Below are 24,122 nucleotides of genomic sequence, written 5' to 3' on the forward strand. Positions count from 1 at the left end.
AATTTCTCAGTTGTTTTTCAACTGAGTATCGTCAGAGCCATATTTGTAATCTTTAACTGGAATTTAGACAACATCCCACCAAAAACACTGTACACCCCATTTTTCCTGACTCAGTCTCTATGGAGGGATGGAATGTAAGAAAATAAAGATAGTGCAGAAGGTAATCTCACACCTGAGGAGCTGCAGCTGCACTAATCACCAAAGATTAGGAACTGGCCTGCCCTTAATAGGCCACAGCTGCTCCAATAAGGAAAGTGCTACAAAAGAGTGGGCTAGCTGGGTGAAGAGACAAATGGAGTTTGTTGGTTGTGCTGTGAAGAAGAAGAAGGAGTCAGTGCTGCAAGGAGGTGCCCATGAGAAACCACCAAGAAGGTATGGAAACTTTGCAATAAGATTATAACAAGCCTCCAGTTTTGCTGTTGACCTTGTGTCCACATAAAATAAACCGAGCAGGTAAAATCTACAGAAGAAGTCAAATTATTTTTTTCTAGCCTTCATTTAGCAAAATGTACCATTTACCAAGCTGTTAGGTGATGACATCTCTCATTTGGTATTGAGAAATTGGGAAAAAACTGTGCTGGACTATGAATTGTGTGAACAAGTTTATTTTCAGTAAAGGAGCATCAACTTGTAGCAATGTTCTGGCTTAATTCAGGAGGTCAGCTTTACACTGGCTAAAACTAACAATAAAAACCCCAGAGATGGTATCTCATTCATCAGTGTATGAAGTAAGAACCAGAGATGGACATTCCCTTCAGAAACTGACTTTCTGCAGCAATGTAAAAATTATAGAGTAGCGCATTACTTATAAGGAGGTGGTTGCAATAAGATAAAAGTTCATCCAGTTTCTCCAGAACTTCAAAGAGAATGAGACAGTTTGCTTTTAGCTACAAAGGGACTCTAAATTGAGATTAGAGCTGGGCATGTATGGTTTGTCTGTTTATTAGGTGATCTAATTTTAGCAGGGAAGGCATTTCTCAGTTACAGCAGTTAAAGCTATTGATGTTTTAGCGGGAATCTCTTAGCTGTTGAAGTTCGCATCATGGAAAAGTGTCCATATTTTCTAAGGGTTTTGCATAAGTTTTCAAGGAACCATACTGAGAATTTGTTTTCTCTGAGAAGCAACCATTCAGATAAAATTGTCTTAAAGAGAATTATCCATGCTTGGGGGTGGTGAGCAAGGGAGAAGTGAAGTGGAGCTAGCTCAAGGCATTTTGGCTTGAGTGTGGCTGGAGGCAGCCTGCTGCCACCTGGCTGGGTGGCATCATGTCCTGCTCTGCCTGCACCTCCACACAAAGTCTCAAAAGCTTCTTCTGCACCTGCAGCCAGGGTCAGGCACTGGGTGCCTCCCTCCCTCAGCTGAGAAACTCTTTGGGAGCTATTGGCTTGTTGCTTGTTCTGCCCTGCCTGTGCTAAGCAGTCATGGGGAATGTCATGTTCCTTCTTCACTGACTGGGGGTCAGGACAGGCAAATTTCTGTGTCCCTTTAAAAATTTACCCTCTGAATTATTCTACCAATGCAAAAGAGTCAATGGACTGATCCCAAGCCTGTAAGACAATCTTTGTTTGAAGAAGAGGAGAGTTATATTTCAGCATTTTTGTTACGATTATAGTAATCATGCTAAATTATCCATAAACCAGAAAAAGGTATCAATTTTACATTTGAAGGAAAGTTTTTTATTAAAAGATAGTTTTGTTTGGTATTTTATGCCTGGGATATAACCGCTTTAGCCACCCAGAAACCACTGTGGTTGTTTTTTTCTCTATTATTGCTGGGCAAAGTTATTGAGGAAAAATATTAGAATCTGAGGCAATTCCAAAAGATGTTTTCTTGCCCTGACTTGGTAATTCTGCCTTCATAAATTTATGCTGTCTTGTGGATTGTCATCCTGGTTATATATCTCCTTTAACCACAAAAAGCCTTTTAAAATGGGAAATAAGTTCACATTGTGGATCTGGAATTCAGTTTGGATTAGCAGCAAGGTGGAAGGGGGCTTTGCTGTGCCAGAGTCAGGGCAGGGAGTCTGTCCTGACCCCCTGCACTGGTTTGGAGTCATCCTGTGCAAGTTCCTGTGCTTTTGTAACCAGTAACCCATACATTGAGCAGAAATTAAACATTTAAAGGTATTCATAATATTGTAACATTTATGGGTTTTTAAATTTTAAGGCTTTGTTTGTTTGTTTGGGGTTTTTTTGTGAGTAGCTAACGAGACTTGTTCTTTATTCACATATTCCCAGAAGTTAATCATTGTGAAAAAGTCACCAACCATCTCTCTTAGCAACACTGTGCATTTTTGGAGATGAGGAGGCACAGCTTCTTCAATAGCTTTGTTGCCTAAACTTTTGTTAAAAGACATTAAAGTATTTTTATACCCACAAGGGGCAAGAATATTCTTGAAAACATATTCCTTTTGCATACTTTGAGGAAAGTCAGAGGTTCAAAACTGATTTTACAAACAGAAAATTTGACTGGTTGAACTCGTCCAATTTATTTTTGCTGGAAGTTGCTATTTTGAAATTTGAGTTCTTTGCCTGTGCACATACCAGGCTAGGGTTCCTTTTTCCAAGCCTAATTTCAATAGAAGGATTTATTTCAATGATTACATTGTATTCATTTCACTTACCAAATTAAAAAAAATAATTCCACTGAAATTCAAAAAATAAACCTAAAGCAGTGTAAATTATTTTTGTAACATCTATCTTCAACGTTGAATGAAGGAATGAAGTCTGGAATAATTCCTGCATTGAAAATGAAGACTGAAAATGAAGACATCTGGGTTCATCCTTGGCTCCACTGTTGTGTTTTGCTTAAAGAAATTGTATAATCTGTCTCAGCTTTAGTCTGTAAAACTAAAGAATGTACAAATGTGTTGTGAGACTATTGTTTCTCATGAGAGCAAGTGCAAAGCAACTTAAGAGCAATAGTATTAGCTGCTAAATATAGGGTTGTAAGTCATGATGATTATATATTGTATGTGATTTATATGGTGCATCTAGCATTTTCCATCTGCATGCGTCATTCTGATTTCTAGAGTTGCACTCATGATTCTCTAAGTATTTCCAGTATAATTTGAGAACAAAGTTCAGCCTGTGGGTTATTAATGAGCGAATATAAATATTATTTAGTGGGTAGTTCTTGCCCATAACTGGTTAGTTGCTCGGTTTTCTGCCAACGAACTAGTTAGTTAGCAGAGAAAACACATGGTGTTTTTTCTGCTCTTGGGTTGGATTCAAACCCAAGAGAGTAATAATTAGTACTTACACAGTGATATCCAGTTAGTAACTCCTTTCAGAGATGGATGCAGCCAGCTGACTACTTGTGAGCAGTGCATTACACAATCCTTCAATGGCAACTCTTGCAAGTCTGCTGTTTAGAAATTGCTGATTCTTGCATTATTTGTCATTCTTTCACCAAAGTCTTATTCTGTAGCACTCGAAGTCTGAAAATTACGAACTTTAATTATTTTGAGTGACTTAAGTCACTCAGAACTTTACAATGCACAAAGGCAACTAACAAAGCATGGGGCCAAGTACTGGAAAGTGGGATACATGAGAGCTCTGCCACACCTTCTGGGTCTTGGCTGCATTTGGCACTGCTGGTGCTCTGTTTCCAGCACAGTATTTTCTTCCAAGCTCCAAGACTATACATGGCAAAGGTAGGTTTTCCTAATCACCTTGAACTATAAAATATCTTGTTCCAGAGACTGGATCTGGGTTGTGTTTTTGGAGACTCTGTAGAACCGTTAATAGGTTTCAATGGAGGACTTTGCGTCTTTAACTTGCTCCAGTGTTTTTAGTGGTTTTGGGGGTTTGATTAACTCATTTTGTTTTCATTTGCCTATCTGCTATATTTTCCCCAAAGGAAGTCTTGTGATTAGGTTTATAGGCTCCCCCTCCAGGGAGAGCTTATTGATGCCTTTTCTAGTCTCTAAATAGCATTTTCCATCTGTTTCTGCTTGCCTGGCTCTGGTTGTTCTAGTGCTTGTTTTTGCACTTTTATTTTTTTTTGCATACTCTATTTTCTTACTATTTTATATCACTTGTGAATGTCATATATTCACCAGAGATCCCACTTTTGTAATATTTGGCCATTCCTTCAGTCTTGTGAAACATCAGTGGTGTCATCTCACCTTACCTCATAGACAAGATAGAAAAAAGTGTGAGGGATTTTCAAATGGTCCCAGAGAAGTTCCTGAACCCATGGCTTGATGTATTAGTCCAGATTCTCTGCCATGACTTCTAACTTCTCTGTCCAGCATATCAAAATTGAGTTGATATTGTGATGATTTTTAAAACTGCTTCATCTCTTGGGAGCACAAGTTTTCATAGACTATGCTGGTACCTATTCAGAAGAAAAAGAAAAAGGTTATTTTTGCAGCTAAATAGCTAAGAAGGTTTGGGCAGGTGCAGAAAAACTGGTAAAAATTTCATTGGTAGAAATTTCTGAGAAGTTAAAAAATGCTAAGATGTATAAATATTATATAGTGTACAGGATGTAGCAACTTGAAGTGTATTGCTGCTCATTGAGGCATATCTAAGCTTCTCTTCCTCACAACTCTGATGAACTTGTAAGAATCTGCTATGACTTTACAGTACAAAAACCCCAAAGCAGATCCATAATCTCCGGGGCTGTTAGTGTTGAGTCCAGCAGCTTTCACTTGCTGCACAGTTCCCTTCTCCAGGATGAGGGAGAGCAGAAAATCTGTGTTCTCTGCCCTCCTGGGCTGCTGTGAAGGAGAGTGGCCTGCCCATGGGTTCTGTGCCCTGGCCATTTCAGCGCCTCTGGTTTACTTGGGGTACTTAATTTGAACATTTGGGAAACTAAAAATGCAGCATGGAGCAGTGTTTGGAGCTGCTCTGCATGGGATACTTTCACACTAAGTCATTTTCCAAAGGAAAATGAATCTAGTAATGCTCTTAGCCAGAAATGTGTTGGTATGCTTTTCAGGATGTCTTGGAATGCTAGCACAATAAGTTCGCTGTACAAATCTAATTATCTCAGCTTTCTTTTTTTTTTCTTTTTGGCAATGTTATTTGATTTATTTTTGAAGCTGTTAATGAACTGCATTGGGAAAGAGATTACATGATTTATGTAACATTTATTTTCTTTTATTCTTTGTGATCTGCCTTGTTATAAACCATGAATTGTTTAAGTGCTTTTTTTGCTTTGAACTAGCAGGAGAGTGGCAGCATCTCTTGTTGGATTTGTTCATTTTTTTAAATGAATCTAAAACATGACTTACACACCAGGCTGTACTTTAACACAAAGGACACCTCTGTGGTGATCCTCTGTTTTTGAAAGAATAAGTGAGGTTCTCTTCCCACCTTTGGCCTCACTAATGAGATCTACAGGGGGGAATCAACATCACTTTTCTCTGATGGCATAATGACAGAGTTTCCTGGAGATTGAGCTATCAACACTGATATAATTTAATTGGGGGAAGAGTTTAGTCCAGCCACAGGCATGCATGCTCAGCTGGAGAAATGCTTTTTTCTAGACTAATATAATTTTCTGGTTTCTAAGTAGAAGTTAAGGACAATCTTTCTGCCCAAATATTATTTAATGTTCCTGAGAGGGAGAGCATTCCCTTGGCCATTGAAAGCCAGTAAGTTTATTTTCTACAGATAACAAGAAGCTTTTTTGAAAGTTTGGGAAATCCTGATGAAGTGGTGAAATCAAAATACTGAAAAATTAGGTTATTTTAATTTAATATTTTTTAAATATCTCTAGAATCAATGGTTAACTTAACAATGTAAGTAAAAGTTGTATGGGACTCTGTTTTATAGAGGTTTAGTGATGTTCTACAGCTGAGATTTCTGGTGTTTTGGAGCAGTTTCTCAGAAGTGAGTGTATAGCTTGGCATGCCAGATTACAAGGCTCTAGAGAAAAACTTCAAGGAAAACTAATCTTGCAGTCACTTTTTGTTCTTTCAAGTAGTTGACCTTAGTTTTTACAGTGGTTTCAGCTATTAAACAAGTCTCCTTTTTTGTTACCTTTTAATTGCAAGAATACTCTATATGTTCTGAACCATAAACAGAGCTGAAATTGCTGACTGCACAGATAGCCCTGTCACTGAATTATTGCAATAATATTTTGTAGTCTTTGTGGCAACAACTTTTTCAAGGAAAAATAAAATCCTGATCTCAGCCAGTTAACTACTGTATATAGTGGAACATATATATAAAACATATAAAGCTATACACGTTGTGTATATACACATGTACCACACTTTTTTAATATAGGAGTGAGTTAGTATTAAAAGCCAGAATCCTTTTGCTGGTTTTGAACATCAAATAATTTCAAGCCTAAGAAATACTTCTTACCCACATTTTCACAGTAGAGACATTGTCTTCTGCCTATAACCTGTGTTTGAGCAAATTTTGATCTTAATGATGTAGGAAAGAGAGATGATGTTTGGATTTTCTTTTCCTCCCACTGAAACTAAGGGAAAGCAAAAGTGATGTTAATTGAGGAATTAGTTCACATAAAGGGTCAGTAGCTGGGGTTAGTACTTAAAAGTATTTCTTCTCTAAGAAAAATAAATGCAATGTGCAGTCAGCATTAAGTAGTGCAATTTTGTACCACAAATTATTTGGAAAGGTAAAATATTTTCCCTATGATTTTGTGACTCTATAATGCAATATCAGCATTTTTTGCCTTTTAGCTAAGTTTGAAAAATGACATTATAACTTTTCTTTGTTAGTCCCATTTTTGCAGTTGAGGTTATACAAAGTGTCAAGCTCGTGTCTCCTGTGGAGTCTGTGTGAGTTGAGAGTACCTCAAGGGTGTGTTATTGTGTAGGACCCAAACTGGTGTTTCCAGAAAAATGAAAAAAGGCAATACAGAAGGGCTGAGGTGGGAGGCCAGCTGTCTATTAGATAGTTTCTATAAATGCATGCTTTGCACTCTGGAGAATGCTGGCCAAACACTGTGACATGTCTTTGTATCTGGCTTGCAGGGTATCAGTGTGTTGTGACATTTACTCATTTCCTAGAGGAATAAAATGTGCTCCTGTGTGACTTGCAAATCCAGCCTGGTTTTACAAAGCCTGAGTAGCTGTTTCCTGAGCAGCCACAGTATTTGCTGGATGATGAGCACTGTCAGCACCCTCACTCAGTGCTGCTGGAGGACCCCGAGTCCCTCCACAGAGGGACGTGGAGCCAAAGGTCACCCCCAAAGAAAGCACCTAATCTCTGGAGCAGTTCCTGCTGCTGCAGTAGCAGAGCTCACAGTCCTCTGTGCTCCAGTGCCCAAATCCCGCCCTCAGTGCTGTGCCTGATCATATGGTTACAAAACAACCACACAAACCCCGACACAAATATCTCAACAGTCAAACCATTCCTCACCAGTCAGTTACACTCCCTTGTACCTGCAATGCAAGACTAAATTTTGGTTTACTGGAGATTGATTTTGATTGAAAACCCAGCTGCCCTTTAAGATGTATGGGAACACGAATTTGATTGAGAAACCAAAAAATCTTCAGTCCAAAATCCATTTTGGATTAAGTGTGATGGTACATTTCTATATGCATTCAGAATATTCTATTTTTAATCAGTGTTATTCCATGTAGCATTGTCCATCTCTGAACATAGTTTAATACTCACATAATGTAGCACATTGTTTTTCACAGCAGATTTAACATTTTCCTGAATTTTATTCTTTTCTTTGGTTTGTTTATTTACAGAGAAAAATACCGCAGGAGCTAGAGCTTCATGATTTCTATCAAAAGGTAAGAACTACTTTGTTCAAAGATACCAGAATGATATTTGTCAGTTCAATATGAATCTGGTTGTAAAAAAAGAGGTAACAATGATACATAAAAACAAAATTTAATGAAAAGAACTCACATTATGAGTGAATTTCATGAATCATGTAAAGGTGTGCATAAAAAATTGAATATGTACACTTTAGATCTCAGATCTGATAAATATTTCATTGGATTAAGAAATGCACTCTTGAAGCTTACCTGTATATAAAACATAAGAATGCATTAGGGAGGTAAGGTACTCTGTCAATTAACACACTTGTGTATATGTCTGTCTGTCACTGAAAAAAAAATCTTTGTAATTATTAGACTTTAGGTGGCTGTATCTTTAAAATTTTTAAAATGGATGCTTTTGAATGAATAGAACTAACTGCTGAGGTCACTACTTGCATAAAATATGATTGAGGAGAAATATAACTATGGGATCTGCTAATACACGCACTTAAAATACAGCCTTGATGTTCTAAGTTGTCATCAGTGGAGCCCTCTTGGAGGGTAAACAAGGTTTAGTTCTGCTGCCTCCAAAATCAGAGCTAAGATTACAAATGCAGAGTTAGTCCAATACCTGATGCTTTGGACAGCTGGCTATCAATCTCCAAATAACACCACATTTTAGACCTTCAAGTTTTAGGGAATTCCAGTCATGAAAACGCTGTTCTGGGACAGCCCAACAGTCACATGGGGGACTGGGACTTTTGAGTCATGAAAAGTGCACCTGGAACTGGATTTAGTCCTCTTGAACATCTGCATGTCTGCATCACATTACCTGTCCAGCCTTCTCTCAGTGCAGCATTTCTGGGAGCTCCCTTCAGCATTAGGGTTTTTTGTAAAGGAACTTCTTCTCATAAAGTTTGAGATATTTCTTATTCTTCAGCCTTACATTTATAATGCACAGATGAGGTTTTGATGGGAAGTATCAATACCATATTGAATGATTCTATGGCCTGGATTTGAAAAGCCTGAGTACCAATAATCAGTTTTGTTTCTTTGGATTTTATTGATAGTGAATTAACAGATGGATATTGCTTTCCTGATATCTGATATATGACTGTGTGAAAATCCTAGCAATTCAATATAATGGCAGGGAACTGACTCTTTAATAAGGTAAAAGAAAATTTAACATCTGAATTCAGTAAGTGATAAACTGAGTTATCAGCAAGCAGGGTGAATGCTAATATTTATTCAGAAGCAGTGGCAAATAGTAAAGAATATGTTTCTGCCACTTCAGAAAGACAATGGTTTGGGTTATTTTGAAATGGATGTTTCTGTTCATGTGTCTTTCATCTACCTGCTTATGCATTTGTATAGGTCTATTCTTTTTAGATTTAAGCTCCCTTTAGATGTTGAGGGGAGGAGGGACAAGCATTTTCAGCATTGGAATTGTCCTAACTGGTAATGAGCAATGTACAGTGCTTTCTGAAGAATAGGTACCAGTTTCTAAGCTAGTCTTACTGCTGTAGGTACAGTTTCGAACTGCAGAGCTGCATGTGAATGTGGTACTACTGCGAACTTCTGCCAGTGTAATTAATAGCAGAATTTGGCTCAGGTTCTGCAAGGCTTTGTGGCCATGTTTTGCATGAAAAATGCGTATGTGGTGGTTGTGGTTTTATTCTGATGTGGCTGAGATCAGCAACTGCTTACAGAATCAAGAAGCCATAATTGTATTGTGAGCATTAAGATGTAATGCACACAGCTTCTTATGCATCCTCCATACCAGGGCAACCTTATCTTGCATATCAGTTACCAGTTCATAATGGAGTAGATGTGTTATTGCATGTTTCTGTGCTTTTCCTTGCTGCTGAACAAGGCTGTTTCCTTCCCTCTAGTTCCAAATAAAAATGCTTTAGAAAAAAAAAATCCCATTCTCTTCCCCACATTGTAACATCCAATAATGTTGAGTGTTCTAAGGTTAGAAGATGAAAGAAACAGGCTGTAAGTTATGGAGTTGGAGGACAATATAAACAAAGTGACCTTTGGTATCATGCTTGCCATGTTCTGATGAATAAATTGAGTTCATGTTTAACATTCAGATAATATTCCTGGCAGAGGAAAACATTGCCACATTAAATGTTCAGATCAGAAATGTTCAATGCAGACTAAATTAAGTTGGATCTTAGGACAGCAAACTTAAAATGAGTAACATGTGGCAATATTTGATTTAACAAAGAAATGTTTCTTTTTCCTTTTTCCCTTTTTTTAAAATCTTTTTTTTAATACTGTAAGTTTAAAAGTATAAAGATACACATGCCACAATGCAGTGCCAGGAACGTTAACTGCTTTTGATCTCCCTCCTCAGATATTAACGTCTCCCCCTGAACACCCCCCTTGTTTGGCGTCTTAAGAGTTTTCATACCAATAAAGATGCAGAGAACAGCAGTCTTTGCTTCTGTTTCTTCAGCTTGTTTTCTTAGTGTTGCATGATCTATGCCCCAGAGAGGTCAATTTTAATCAGCCCCCAGGCACTGCTTAATATTTAGGGCCAAATTGTCAAAGAAGGCCTCTGCTGGATTTTGATTAGTGAGCATAGGATCGTTTCTTGCACTGTTGAGCCTCCCAAACACATGCATGTTTTTGCCTGCCAAAATCCAGTCCTAAACTCTTTGAAGTGAAGATGTGGTCGTCCATGCTACTGACATGTGCGTTCTTTGTTTGCAAATTGGATAGTTGCACATCTGTCTCTATCCGCCATTGATTACTGCTGTACAGCTGCACCTGTATTTGATTGTGGGAATGAAAGGGTTGGAACTGGAATTTATTTTTGGAAATGCAGTGCCAGCTTTCTGTGAGATCAGTGTGATTCTCAGTCATTCCTGCTTTGCTGTTTTTGCAGTTTGATCTCTGTAGAAATCTTTGGTCTGCAGGTATTGAGAGTAAAATGTAACTATATTGCTAGCATTTTAATAAAAGGTTTCTTGGCTGCATGGGAGCATTGAGTCCAGGGGGAAGATATATAAATCTAGTCATCCTTGAAAAAGACTATTAGTTATTCTGGCTTAAGCAGTGTTTAAGGGAGCAGGAACTTCATGCACAAGCTCCCTTAGATGGCTGCGATGATTTTTCAGAATTACAATTTCAGTAGGAATGCCAAGGATAAGCATAGAATAATGCCTTTTGCAAGGCACAAATGTTGGTGCTGACAGAGAACTGTTCAAAATAGCAGTGATTTACATAAATATTGCAGAGCAGAAATACCCAGTATTTTGATGCCACTTAGATATATACTTCACTGAGATGAGGGAAGTACTAAAACATCTCAGTTTTTACTTATGCATTTGGTTATATTCTGAAAGATTGAAAATATTTCAAGATCGGGACTCTATGTCTCTTTTATAACAGAGACATCCTTCAGGTGCCTACCTGAAGGATTATTTCAGTCAAGTATATAGGTTGGAGAAACACAGTCAAAGCTGTCCAAACATGCCTCAAAATTCAAGAAGTCTGCCTTACTCAGACTCTGTCAAACCTGCAGCATTGTGACCAGCTGAGATGTAGGCTGATTTTTATATGGTTGGCAAATCAGTCTAATATTAATTCTCTATGCTCAGTTTCAAAGAAACCCACTTAGGAAATACATAAGCATCTAGGACATCCCTGATGGAAAAAAGGACTATTTTAGTGTGGGCTTTTCAGTGGGAGCAGCAGGACTCATTTCTTCACAGACCTTTCCTCTGCTTGCAGTGTGCACTGGGGGTTGCAGCCCTGCCCCACGTGCCAGGAGCAGCAGCTGGAACACAATCTTTGGCTTCAGTGTGAGCAGAGCAAGACCTGTGATGATTTAAAAAATGGGCAGGTTGGAAGGGAGCAATCAACTAATAAAAGTTCATAACCATGCAATTATGGCATAGTGACTCTGCAAACTGAAATTCATTGGCCATTTAAGGCTCTCTAAGTTGCATACCAACCTCTGAGAATTTCTGCATTTATTTTTAATTTACTTCAATCTTACCAAAATTCAGCTTTTGGCATGTCTAACTATACAGCATAAAACTTCAAAGAGCACACATCCGTAAACTTCACTGAGTTGCCTAAGACTTCCTCTATTTGTGTTTGTGTATATGTATACAGATTCACTCCTAGCTTGTAGGATGTGCATTTTAACTTTCTGAATTCATTAATCTGAAAAACAGTGGATTTATATGTAAGAATCTATAAATTAACTACCATGAGGAAAAGAAATGCACAGTCACACACATAATAGCTACAAACTGATCTCACTGCCCCAGCTCGCTCTGGATACTCCCAAGAACTAAAAATAATGTGTGAAAATTGTTAGTTTGAGGAAGTAGCATCCCCAGTCCTCCCCTAGCCTAACATTAATTTTGTAAAATGAATTTGAAAATTGTGTGTTCTTGTTGGCAATAGAAAGGAATTTAGAAATGGAGAGGAAAAAGAACAAGAGCAGGAAAAGGCATTCATCATGATTACTTTTCTTCTTTGTCTTTCAGTCTTGTATGAGAGGCTTCAAACTGTTGCACTGCATGCTGCATTTTTAAAAACTTTCTCAAACTATACAGGAATCTTGAATTATCTTTCAGGCTCACAGAAACTATTGAGATCTTGACAGGACAGTTTGTTCTAGAAACCAGAAAGTGAAACAGAGAAGGTCTTCAGAATACCTTATTGGCCTTTGTTTGGGATAATAATTTTTTTGTCTGTTTTTAGAGCTGCTTATCCTTTGCAGCATCCTGCTCTGTGTCTGAGCAGTAGCAGGAGAATCAAAGGAAGCAGCTAATAGGTGCTGGCTTTATCTGGGCCCCATGCTGCTCCAACTGTGCCTGACTGATGGAATACCAGCAAGTGGGGGAGTACCTGTCATTTGGCTTTACTGTTACACTCACATTTGTAGAAAGAGAATAGAAAGGCTGAAACATTTCTGTCATGTTGTTGATGTTCACTACCAAAACACAGCACAGCCACAACAAATCCATACTGGTAATGAATAATGCCTACTGTGCAACAGAAGGAAATTGTGTTTATTTTAAAGGTCTTAAAGTTATTCTGTCTACTTGGTATGAGACACCCCCAAATTCTCAGTAATTTCTTTTTATTGTCATTTGTGCTGACTCTCAAGTTCAGGCTTTGGTACTAAAGCAAGCAGGCAGCATTCTTTCACTCGGGCCTTTGGGATATGTACTGTGGAAAACAGTTCTTCTGATACAGAAGGTAATGAAAAGTCTCCCAACATTGAAACAAAAATGTGTTACTAGAAACAATGACAGCTTGTCAGAGGGAAAAGCAGGGTAACTTTCAGAGATGTGAAAGAGCAAATGCCATGTGAATTGAAATATGTATGACTTGACTTAGTGCTGGAAATATAGCTGGTGACTTGTTTTCTTGTTTTGCTGCTTTGTTCAGCATTATAAAGCTGAGTCTGGATGACCATGGGGATTTTGTAAGAAATTTAAGCAAATGTGTATATTGACTGAAAGATGACCATAGATTAGATGCTGTAACAAAGTCCTTTCCTAAAGCCAGAAGTTCTGACCCTGGAGAACAGTTTGAGATTTCACTAGAGCAGGATGGATTCCATCAACTCTGAACCTTCAGCATAGAAATTTACAATTATAGTTTGTAGGCTGGAAAAAGGAAGCTTTTTAGCCAACATTTTTTTAATGTGTAAAGCTCATAGGGCAAGAATCTGCCTTTGTCTAGTGAACTAGCTGGCTTTGAGCGAGGCCTGAAGCTCTCAAGCCTTTCCAAGCCACTTTTCCAGAAGTCCTGGTGATAAGAGAAAAACATGAATCCTTGTCAGATATAATCTCAAACATCTCAGTTTCCCTCTGGCAGGTTTTCTGATATGAAAACCCTTACATGTGGTCACTGTGGGAATAAGGATTAACTCTTAGAATTTGCCAGCCTGGGCTTAGTACCTTGCAAGCTTGGTGTAGTCACAGGAAAAGACGACATTCCCAGTAGATTTTCAAAATCATGATGGATCATGAGCTCTTCTCCCACCCTTGCTCTGTTCATCTCCAGGAGAGCTCATAAGGGTCCCAAAGCCAGATCCCTGATCAAATCTATTCTTCATGAGCAATAGAATGGTGTCCTTGCTGGCCTGGCATCCCTCACCACAATTCCACTGCAACTGTACATCTCTGGGGAGAGAGACTGAGATACCTGCTAGGAATAGAAAACTCCACTAACATGTTCAGTAGCTCCTAAGTTTTTTAAGATCATGTTATGATTTCATATGCTAAAGAGGAAACTTTAATGTTAGGATGGTCATATGGTGGCTTAATGATTATTTTGGAAAGGTGTGTTCAAACAGAACAATGAACTTCATTGTTGATATCAAAAAGTTTCAAGTGTTATAACAGCTTGTCAGGCTTTGAAGGGTGCTTTTTCAGCAATGGTAACACTAAATAAAAATCTCTGGGTGGGGCAGATTCTTTCTTTCTCTGAAATTTCCAGTCTGTCTTGTTCTGATTTGCTCTCATCATCCTTTTGCAGAACCGGGTGAAAACCAACAGAAGTGGGCACATTTATTGTCACTTATCACATAGTTCAGGACAAACACGAATGTGAAGGCCCTGCCATCTTACACCTCTCTCTGTTCAGAGCCCTTCTTCAGCTGAGGATGACTCTGACTCTACCTTTCCTTTCCATTTTCTGTTGAGAGGAGCCATCCCCTTGCTAAAGACATTAAAATGGATGGAGGTTGACATTGCAGCTTTCCTAGATGCTGGTGTTTGGGAAGGGTGTTTTTCCATTATCCACCAAATCCTGCAGTAGTTGGTATTCTCAGATTAGCACTGAAGTTTTGTACCAGGCGACCTGCCAAGTCCAAAGACATTGTAGTAAAGCTGTCAAAATGTACAGCAAATTTGGACTTTCTACAAGCAGATTTTGAGACCTGTCATCACACCAAAACCTTTGGTTCTTTAAGTCACATTCTATAATGTACAGCTCAATGAACAACATATTAATGTTCTGTTTTCTAAATGTTGTTTTGACATTTAAATGTTCAAAACCATCTTGAGTTAATTAAATGTAGAGGCTTCTAAGTGAATTGATTGTGCTGACAACTCATCATCTAATTACCCATAATTAGGAGTAAAACAACATTAGCTAATAGAAATAATAAATAATTGTGATGGGGAAGAATATTCAAATATGCTGTCCAGCAGCATGGCAATTTTTTCTCCCAAGCAGAATTCATACATGAAAGCTCTGAATATAGTTGTATTTAATCACAAACTGTACAGGCACAGGCATTATTCACTGAATGGTTTAGCTTAATAAGAACTAATCTGAAAATAGAAGATGCTAAATGGTGTTTTAGGCTGATGCATTCCAGAAGCTGGGGTGTGCTTGTTAGAACAAAATAATAAAGACAAAATAGATCAACAAGGGGTTTGAAGAGAGAGAAAGATATTTTTGCATCCTCTACTTGTCTTGTCAACATTAAAAGAGGGTGAAAAAAATTCAAAGTAACTAAGAAGTCTATTTGGTTTGTTTTTTATCAATGTTCTTCTTGGCAGTTGTTAGCAGGCAGATTTTAAATGTGGAGATAGCAAGTGTGGGCAAGTTTAAATAGCTCCCTTACCTTCAGGACAGTTGAGGATACACTATTTTCAGTCATTTAGCCTAAATGTTTATTACCAGCTGTTTTATTTACTTATGGAATTGTTAAATAAAAAACATCTGTTTCTTGATGACCTAGAAAATATTGCAGTGGAAACCAAGTTTTCTTTTTGTGTTTAAAGCTAGGAACACCTTGAATTTCTGTGCTTTCTTCAGACCTGTAGTTAGCCAAGTGTTTGTCTTACCTCAGTCTAATGAGGTATAGAATCTTTGCAGGAATGAGTTCCTCACCACAGGCATCACTAGCTCTTGCCAGTCTTTTTATTTGCAGTATTCAATCTGTTTCTAATAAATTCATTGTTTTCTGTATCTTAGGTGAGGTGGAACCAATCCTTCTAATTACATATGTAATTTTTCTCATATATATATTACTGAGTGATCTTTGGACTAACAAAAATATAAACAAGTAATGGGTTATCAAGCAGGTACGTTCAGTTCTATATCTTCTTTTTATGTGTGCTTAATGAGCATGTATTTACCATAGTTACTTACACAAAGGGAATTAAGAGTATAAATAAAATGAAAATGAGCTACTTTAGTTCTGGCTAATGCCCAGTTTGTAATACGTGTAGAAAACCTGTGAGATTAGTTCAGGAAGATACAGAGGCAGAAGTGACAGCAATATTGGCATGAGCACAAGGAAATGGGAATGCAAAGGTGTGTATGAGAGGTGCACATCTCACAGGCCTCCTGAGAAACAGACACAAAGGATCCAGAGGGAAACAAATGGTAAAGGAAAAGAAGAAAGCAAATAGATATGTAATTCTTTTTATTTGAAAAAATGATTTTTAACAAGGAACCTAAATTCATGGTCACCTTTTTTGTATTTCCATAATTATTCCAATATTTTTGTTTTTACAAGAATGAGAGAATTATTGTCATAAAATGCTCCAGTTGTAAGATTTGAAGACAGCCTTTCATAATTATGCTTCTATTGCCTTTACAACGCCTTATTTTCCAAGATCAATTTTTACTTCAAAAAGTGATCCATAGATACTACCATGAATATTTATATTTAGAGAATGAAGCAGAAGCATTTGTAAATCCTTACCCTCTTAATTAATGCCAGTCTTCAAGCTTGTGTTTCCCAATGATTGATAATAAAAAGGTTTCAGTGTGGCATGGTATCCTTTGCAGCATGAATCATACAAGACCATAAAATTGTTAGCTACATCATTATGGCTGAGTGTATTGTACTAAACGAGCACATAGCAGAAAATGAAATGAATGTTTTATGTGTTCTCTCAGCTAGATTCAGGTAGTGTGCAAAACGTACCTCTCTAAACAAATCATACCCCTAAACGTGTTTTTTAAAGTTTGCATAATTAATTTGAGTTCTTTTACTTTTTTTACTGATTGAACACAATGAATTTAATTTCATATGTCTTTATTTTATGTGCTGACTGGTTGAGAACTTGATTTGGCAGTCACGTTAATAGAGATGTACCTGCTTTCTTGATTTCAGTAGCATTATTTACACATATAAGGCTCTCTGTGGAAGGTGGTTTTATGGGTTTTTTGGTGTTGTTTTTTGGGGTTTTTTTTGTAGCAGGAGAAGGAAGGAGTGGTTGGAGCCAGAAACCTCTGGTTACAAAAGTTGCAGTAATATCTACAGCGCTGGTTATTTCATCGTTTAATGCCTATGTACTTCTTTAGTGTAGGTCTCTTGGTCAGATGCCTGGCATGATGCTTTATTGTTTTTTCTCTCCAAACGATGAGACCCTATTCAGCATGGCAGGTGTAGTCCAGGTAGAAAATTCAATTTACAACATAAGAATATACAGAGTGCAGGTAATCCATAACAAAATTTTCCATGGAATGTATCAGTACCACAGCACCAGGGACAGTGTCAGTACCTTCTGGAGCACTTGGAGTCTGACCTAAGACTTGGGATCTTTACAACACAAGCAGGAGTACTCTTACTGAGAAAAATGAAAAATCAGACAATGACTAAGAATCCTTTTACCTGCTATTAGTGGCAATCAGGTAAAATTCACAGTGCACACAGAGTTTTTATAAATATATTCTTACGGAGGCATAGATTTGCTGATCTCACATGTCTCTTGCATTACATGCCTGTTTCTCCTCCTCTACATTTTGTTTACTTTAATATTCATATAAGATCTTTGACCTCAAGAAGCTGAGAATTGGACTCATGACCTTTTCTCCCAAGATGAAAATTTTTCTCTTTGTGCTAGAACTGATGAAGACCTTTTAAAGAGTTTTTCTAGTCCTTGCAGCACCAGAGAGAGAGATCCAGGTCAGCAGAGTTGAGAATTCTTGGCTTAGTCTGCTGTGTTGTCACCTCTGTAGAGCCAGTCCCTCAAAGTTCCAGCCCAAGAAACTTTAAATCTTTGCAGCCTTGAGGGATTGAAGGGGTCTCAAGGTACTAGACCTGAATCCTAGAGACAGAATGAGATGCATCCATCTAAATAATGCAACTCAATATGAAACCAATAATCTTCCCTTGGAATCAATTTCATGCTGTGTATACTAAGGTAGAAATATTTTTGGTATAACACTTCAGTATCATCCTCTACCAGCTGTCAGTCCCCTGTTTATTTTGAGCCACAACACACCCTGATGGAAAATATTCCATTTTATTAAGATTTAAAAAACTAAAAATCTTCTACCCTTTCTGCACAGTTATTATGTATTTTGCAGGGGAACAAATTAAACCCACAGGAATCTGAACATATGGAAAAGGGGCAACAGTGTCTCAAGTAAAATCAGAAAATCAGTTCACCTTATCCACTCCATTTGGTCTGTAGTCAAAATGGGTGCACTGTCAAATATTGCTAAAAATAGTCCCTCTGAGTATATGGAAACAGGTGTTACAAAAATCCCTCAAATCACTCACTTGACCTGTTAATTAAGTTTCATTGTTTACCTATGGGAAATTCTGGGGTTTACTCAGTACTAAGAGTACCCACAGGTTTGGATCCCTCCCCTTCCAAATTACCATGACTTAAACCCTCCTTAATCTTGAAAGGATTGGTGAAGAACGAATAGGCAAATTATATTGGAGATTTTATTTTTTTGCAGTGTAATCCCATCTGCTATGGCAGAATCCTCTGGATAGAAATTTTTAACTTTCTGGTACTGTGAATGGTTTTTAATAACATCTTGCATATCATTGTTCCTACTTTTCATTTGGTAGCCAGCAATTTATAGTTAGTACATTAGCAAGAACTGTACAATATTAATTCCCTTGTATTTGTCTTGAATTTTCAAGGAGCAGATTAGTACAGAAAGACTGCTTGTCCCTTTAAAACAGAGAGAGAATTTAATTACCATATCATTTTCTTTCTTCCCCGAGTTTTGTTTTGCCAAACAGAGAAGCAGGGGAGACGGTGAGCTGTTGGGGTTTTGTGAGGGAAGGCAATCTGTGGATTAATACAGGTTTTATGAATTGCAGCAGAAATAGAGGTTCAGCTAGGCTGGTGCAGTCCTGAAGTAAACAGAGGTAGGAGATTGTTGTGAGCATTTTTGCCTGAGCCACCTAATTAATTCTTGACAAGCCTGCTGAATTGTTTGTTGAATTAAAACAAAGAAACTCCCAAAGGAGAAGACGACTAGAAAAACTGTCAGGAAAAAGCACAAACTTTGGATGCACAAGGTCGCCTAAAGAGAGATTTATATACTGAAGAACTTGTCTATTTTTCCAACTATATTAGTCCAATATAATATTTCACATATGTCCTTACACTTGCTTTGTTTGGCCTTGAACCACTGAGATGAGGTAGCAGCAGTGATGAAAAAATCTAAGTATTCATTATTCATAATTTCATGAGAGCATTTCAGAGTGGAGGAATTCCTCCTGCAGGATCCTGGGGAGACTGGAGTGCCACAGCAATGTGGGTGCTCTAGTAGCAGGGTGGGAATCTCAGGTTGGGAAGAAACTGCTGGGTACTGCAGCACTTTCTGCTTGTCCCTGGCAGCAAAAGGGAAACCTTTTTTTATAGTGAAGAGAGGGAGGCCTATAAAAAGAGGTGATATTAAACTAGGCTCTAGGGGGAAAAAATAAGAAAAATCATAAATCTTTTCACCAGAAGCACTATAAAGAATTGCCAGCAAGGTTTTGGGAGCACTGTGTAGGCAGCCATGATATTAGTTGATTTTGCTTCTGGGCTGGAGGAGAGAAAAATGAGAAGATTTTCCCAGGGCAGCTGACAAGGAGATGCGAACTGTTTCCTCTGCAGAGCTGTTCAGCCTCTCTGTTTTACACCTGAAGTGGACAGCAGATTTTCATCTTCACCAGGCTGAAAATGAGAATAGGGGAAATGGATGAAGTTAGAGTCAGCCCCTTGTGTGCCTAACATCCAAGCAAAGCAATCAGGTCACGCAGCCCTGTGTAGGAATTGCCATACCTGGTCAGACAGGAGATTTGTCTCCCTAGTATCTGTCTCTGAGAGTGGTCTGTCATGAATATCATGGGGGGCAGGATAAAAACAGAGCAATCCAACAGCAGTCTCCTTGGGATGCTCATTGTCATAGATGAGTTTGTTTCATGAGTTTCTTAAGCAGTTCCCAATTGAATAGCCCTGGGTGCACCGTTTTCTTTTCCCAAAGTACTCATTTTTTTTGCAATTTGAAGCAGTGGGCACCATTAGCATCCATACCAGTCCATCCTGTCCCAGGCAGGTGTTACTGACCCAGGCTCTGCATGGAGGGTGTTTGCACCTCTCACCTGGAAGGGGCTGCACGCCTGCAAATTCTGTGAGATGTGTCCCTGGCTCATGGGCAGGGAGGAGCCACAGATGCTCAGTCCCTGCTGTGTCTGGCCTCTGCCTCTTCATTTACTCCCAATGACAAACACACTGCCCAGAATGAAACTCATAGTTGCCTGTTACAGAAGTGAAATTAAAACCTTTCTGGGTAGAAAGTAGATGTTTTACTGTAGAAAATGTAGAGATCTAAGAAAAGGGTGATTTTGCTCGTAAAACATGCTTCTGTTTCAGATTGACTCTATTTTAGCTGCCTATAAACTCATTTGTTACAAGTCCTTTGGAAATTAGTGGGGAAAATCCAGGACTGTGTAGGTTCTTCTCAAGAGAGTGTGAATTTCAGCACAGTACCCTCTGGAGCTGTTATTGTTATACCACTGCACAACACAGGAATTCAGGGGACACATGGACAATTTCTAATTTTTTTTTTCAGTGAAATATCACAATATTGGCCTGTGGGTAATAACATACCAATTAAACTAACTTTGAATTTGGCAAATTTACAGGCACTTCCTTTTTCCTTACTATGGTTCTTGAATGTATTTTCTTTTACTTTGCATGGGTTTAATGCTGAAAGAGTGGGGAGACTTTCTCCTGGCAGTCATGCAGAGGTGCCTTTCATGAAGTGATTGATTCACCTTCTACTGGGGACAGTCTCAGAGAGGCAAATTGAATTAGGAAGAGGGGAGATTCTAGTTCACAGAAAATAGGACTGAGATTTGAAAATTAAGGAATTTATTCCCTTGCTAATACATGAACAGAATTCCCATCAACAGCAAGGGAAAGTGGGTGCCTAAAGAAAGAAAATTAGAGGGGTAAACGGGGCTGAAGCAATATTGTTTTCAGTGTGTTGGCATAGGATTCAGAGTATTCCACAGACAGCTGTTCTAAACTCAGAGTATGTTTAGTAGGAGGTGGTTTTATGCATATGAAATTACAGCAATTTGCTCCCTTCCCTTTTTCCCTCCTTCCCTCCCCACTACTGTCTTCCAATCCACACAGGTAGGTTAGCTCAGGTGGCCTGACATCACCTTGTCACCCCCGTGAATCTGTGGCCAAGCATCTGCTGAAGGTTGGGGACCAAGAGCTGCCTGTTTGAAATGCACTCCTAGCACCAAATAACACCGAGTCTCATTATACTGGATGATGATCCTTGAGACTGGGTCTTGGAGTGACATGAATGTGACAATTGCAATTTATTTTTCTCTTTTTAAAAGAAAGCAGGAGGAGAGGAATGAAATTAAATGGCAGTTTCTAACTATCCTCACCCCAGTGAAGACTCAGCATAGGAAAGCAAAAACATATTCCCCTTAAGATAACTCTTCTAATTTAAGTGTTCAGATTTTTTCTCAGTAGTAATATAAAAGCAGAGAGAAAGTTTCCTACTTTTTTCCTTCCCTCTGGGCAATGAAGGGTTCTAATTACACTAAAACCCCCTAGTATTGACTTTATAACAGCTTCCCCCTGCCTGCATGGCTGCTGTATATAGAAGGATGAAACATCTCAGATCATTACAATGGGAATAAGCTGTTCTTTGAAGGAGCATAGAAGAATTTCCAACTTTGACCAGTATGGAAGTTTTCTGAGAGTGACTGTATTTTGCTCATGTGAATTTCTGCTGCTCTTTCCTGTGTTGCCAGCAGAGTGAATACTATTACAGTACTTTCTTAACAGGAACACTCTGTGCCAAAGGTTTTAAAGTGTTTTATTTTAATGTCACAGATGATTAAATGCTTTAGTGTGACTGACAAGCTTTAGTAAATTCGTACAAATTAGATATACTAGCTCTTAGTAAAATAGATTTTCTAAACCTGTTTTGTGTGAGAGGAGAAGTAGCAGCTAATGATAGTAAAATACATTAAGATGCTGGCAAATTAAAAAAAGCCACTTGCAGCTTAGTGGTAGTGATATGACAGCTCTGTGTAAGGGTGAGGTTGGAGACAACCAATACAACAGAAACACCCACAGGGATTGCTGTAATATCATTTTTATTGTTGAGCAAGCTGAGCTGATGTTTCCTCAGGATTACAATAACCTCCAACTTCCTAGCAGGAGTAAGGCCAGTGCTCTGCTCCCCTCTTGTCACTTTTGAGGTTGCTGGTACCACTAAAGACACCAACAGTCAGCAAACCTAGTGTGCAGATTGGTATGAAAACTGTAAGTGGGCCATAGCAAAATATCTCAGTGCTTTTTGGTGTACAATTGAGGTGAGTGTGTAAGTACCCAAGAAAATCCAAGAAGGAAAGGTCAGAGATCCAAATGAAACAGTTATGGTATAATTCCTTGCGAGAGGGGAGAATGGCAAAAAAGACCCCAGAGACTCCCTGCACTACTCACAGAAGCTGAGCACATGCTCAAAGTACTGTGGGTGTTTTATAGCCAGTGAGGCTGCGTTCATGTTCTCTGCCTGGTGACATAGGAAATAAAGTTGGCTTCAGGTCTTATGAGCTCCCACCTGAGATTTTTCAGAAAGCATTTCTGACAATCACCAACTTTCTAGGGAAGCCAATGCAAAGGAAGCCCAAACATAAAATGTGATTTTCTACAGGAAAAGAGATGATACAGGTGACCTGCTGCTGTGATCCTGAGTTTGCTCCATGTGATTGTAGTTGACATATGTGTTTAGAATCTCTTGGTGCCAAGGCACACAGAGCCATTGCCTGAATCCTTCTGGCCTGCAGAGGCAGCCATGCCAGCTGTCTCATGCTGGTGCTGGGTCATGCTGTTCAAAAGGAGCAAAGGGGATGTGTAACTCAACAGCCTCTGTGTTTTTAACAAAATACTGTGGCTGCTTTGTTTGTCATGGAACTGAACGTTGCAGCTGAGTATGATGTAACCTGGTGGAGTTTTGGGGGAGATAGACCAACAAGATACCTGAGTTTAACAGATTTTATTTTTTTTCAAGGAAGATGGTGTATTAATCATGTCTGTTATACCAGCACACGCCTCTGTTTCCCATCCTCTTTTGTGAAAGGTGAAATGGAAGCTCCTTGCAGAGGAAGCCTTTTGTTAAGTGTTTGTGCTCTGTCTAGTCTGAACAGTAATGTCACCTGTAGCCACAACTGCTCTACCAATAAAAACATATGGGGGATACTTTTGCAGCTTGAGCATTGATAATAATGATATAATTTTGTGTTTTTACATCGTTATGGTGTTAGTCATTTATATTTGCTTTTAAACATAAGCTTTTTTTCTTAAAAAGAATGCATTTTAAAAAGGCTTTGTAAAGTTAACAGAATCTCTGAATTTTCCTTCAGGACGAAAGGTAACAGAGTGCATTTTATCATTAAATTATGGTCTAATAAGAGGAACAAAAGATTCTTTTAAAAAAGTATTATTAACAGCATTGCCTTTTTGATCTATGGAAAGATAAGTGTCCTCTAGTGGAGGTAGTACCCTCCTCTTCTTGTCTTATAAACCTTTGTTCTCTTCTGATGCATATTAAGCATCAGATGAAAAATTCTGTTTGTCTGTGGTCTAACAATGAAATACCTTGTAGGAAGCGAAAAGGTCAAGCTTCCCCTGTCAGTGATTTATTATAAACAGTGCCGCCTCCTTTTATTTCCTGATACTTTGCATTTGGATTAGTGATGATACATCACCAGCTGCTAGATAAAATATGAAGTTGGGAAACTATGGTCAAACATTTCTGCTGAGGAATGACCCTGTAATCAGCTCCCAGCACACACAGGTCTCGCTTGATTTATCAACCCAAACCTGGGATTCTAGAGAGGGATGAATTAGTTTAAAGATATCTAAGGGATAATAGCTAAAGCCAAAAGTGCTGTAGGAAAACCGTTTGTCACTGGCCTGCCCTGCCCTCCTTAATTGCAGAAAAATTGAGACTGGATATGTTAGGCACCTGATATAAATCATTGGTCAAGTAACCAGCCATGTATCAAGTGGGGGAGTTGCAGACCTTTTTCTTTTGCTCCTTGCAGGCAGGACACTTGCAGTTCAGACACCAGGAGGATGTTGGTTCAGTGGGGTTTTATGCACATCTGCCTGTGTACGAAATTCACCTAGGCAATCTATATGGCTTTAT

General features: G+C 38.5%; 1 long non-coding RNA gene across 1 annotated transcript in view; it reads left to right on the forward strand.

Moving 5' to 3' along the window:
• The first annotated feature begins 251 nt into the window (after nucleotides 1-251).
• The window catches only part of LOC135452866 (uncharacterized), a 73,049-nt gene continuing 49,178 nt past the window's right edge, over nucleotides 252-24,122 (forward strand). Inside the window, exons 1-2 of the long non-coding RNA XR_010441719.1 lie at nucleotides 252-372; nucleotides 7,686-7,730. This is a non-coding gene — a long non-coding RNA (uncharacterized LOC135452866). The remainder of the gene's footprint in view (nucleotides 373-7,685; nucleotides 7,731-24,122) is intronic.

Source organism: Zonotrichia leucophrys, chromosome 11 (assembly GCF_028769735.1).
Source record: "Zonotrichia leucophrys gambelii isolate GWCS_2022_RI chromosome 11, RI_Zleu_2.0, whole genome shotgun sequence".
In the NCBI taxonomy this organism is placed as follows: Eukaryota; Metazoa; Chordata; class Aves; order Passeriformes; family Passerellidae; genus Zonotrichia; species Zonotrichia leucophrys.